Consider the following 2,319-nt stretch of genomic DNA (forward strand, 5'->3'; position numbering starts at 1 on the left):
ATTATTTGCAGGAATTATATTTTTCATAATATTAACAATTCCAATCATTTTAATTACGAAAAAATGAAGTGGGCGGTTTATATATTTTCAAATAACTCGATTAATGAAATTTAATTTAATAAATATAGGCTAACGTATATTCAAATTTAAGGAGCGATGAACATCAAAAAAAATTGAATAATCATAATAAACCAATCCAAACATTTAAATCATTCCAAACACTTAAATTTTAGATTTTTTTCGAAAATTGGTTTAGGTGAACGATTAAAATTAACGAATATAATCAAATTTTAATATTTCAATATTTAAATAATCCATTTAAACATAAATCATATTCTCTTCTCACCTAAATAAATTTCAGATATAACCAATTAATAAAATTAATTTTCGATAAAAAATTCATTAATCGAGGTTACATTGGGATTAGGCTTTATAATTTAAATTTATGAACGAAAAAATTATTATGGGTTCATAATGTTATAAACAACAGTAGGACAAATTTCAATTAATTATAAGTTAATTTTCTCATATACTTAATTTAAAAACGCGTCAAATTTAACGATTTAATTCATTAAACAACAAAAACGCCCAAAACATCCAACTCCTAGGCCTGTTTTTGACATTCTGTTCACATAAGTGGATTTTAAAACGTTGTTTCCAATCGGAATAGGGTCAGAAAAATCAAAATTTTGACACTTTACGAATACAGTACATTTTTCAACATTTCATCCAATATCAAGAAAAAAAATCGAAAAGTAACAAAATATTCAGAAAATTTCGACAGCATACAAACATATAAAATCTGATAAAAAGTACTTAATTCACATGAAGCTCGTGATACCACTGTAGGGGTTTACGGTTAAATAAATAACATGATAGCGGAAAAACCTCAAAGCTAGGAAACATGTATAAAGTACAGATTAAGCAATACATAAGTCTGTAGCGTGTTTTCCTCTTATGTCTACGAACACGAAGAAGAACTCCAATTGTAGTTCCTCTACTTGGTTCACCGACACGTTTAGATCCGTCTTGAGATTGATAGGTTAGATCTCATTCAAGATTTTGTGACTTTTGGGAAGAAAACTCTAATGGAAGCAGAATGCGAATTAGGGTTCTCAAAGTGTCTAGGGTTAGAATGAATGAATCAGTTGTTAGGAAAACATAGTGTTTAGGTTATTAAAATAACTTATTAAACAAACAAATCTAAACGGCCAAAGCCAAGAGGCTTCGACCGGCCAGCAAGCCCATGAAGCATGTGCACGCAGCCAGCAAACTGCTGGGCCGCGGGCCACAACGCTGCTGCGACCGCTCTCTTCCGTGCGCGCCAGGCATCAAGGCCATGGGCCTTGCGCTTGTCTTGTGGGTTTCTTTCGTGTTGCGAATAAATTATCTTTTGATAATGTATTTATCGTTTCGTATTTGATGATCCAATGACGTACGATCGATTATTCATTTCGCCTAGCTTACCAATATACACAATACGATATACGATTTCACGATCCAATGTTTAATAGTATAATTATATTTTCCTAACTAATTTTCCAAAAAGCCATAAAATGAATTTCCGATTCATTTAATCCGGCGATCTGTTACATGCCAATGGTGTGACCTTGTAGGTTCAGTCAAGATTAAGATGGGAACCTAATAAGGATTAGAACCCACTGATAAAGAACTTTTCTCCAGCTAGTCGTTCCGATCACTTGATCTTACTGAATTAATTATTCGTAATTAATCTAAACCTTGTTATTAGATTAATGCACATTGGGTGAAGGACATGTTTCCTTCATAATGTATATTATATCTAATTGCATTGCAAGTTTATGAGTGACTAGTATGGCTCAACTAGGATAGAAAATACGGTATGCTAACCGTTCTATCTTTGAATGTAATTAATTTTTTAAATATGGTCTGTGTACTATGGTGTATTTTTGTAATTATAATTAGTTAAGTTATTTCAGTCACTTCTAGTTAGCATTTAAAAATTCTAACATATGTTAGCATTTTGAATGGAATTCAAGATGGTGTCAAGCAAACAAGACCAAGTTTGAAGATTGGAGACTTCAAAACCAAGTCAAGGGGGGCCATAGCAGATCATATTTCTTATGCTTTTTATATATTGCTTAAATATATTATGCATGAGATTGTTGTTTTCTGTTTTTATTAAGCTTGTTAGTTCATTTAATAATCAAACCAACACAACTAAGTCTTTAAGAAATATTGAGATCAAAATTGCCTTCCAAATCAAGCATTAACTGAAAATTTCGAACCAAGGTAGTAGGTTTACGCCAAAGAGAGGTGCTAATTTATTATTCCTAGATA

Source organism: Spinacia oleracea, chromosome 3, assembly GCF_020520425.1.
Source record: "Spinacia oleracea cultivar Varoflay chromosome 3, BTI_SOV_V1, whole genome shotgun sequence".
In the NCBI taxonomy this organism is placed as follows: Eukaryota; Viridiplantae; Streptophyta; class Magnoliopsida; order Caryophyllales; family Amaranthaceae; genus Spinacia; species Spinacia oleracea.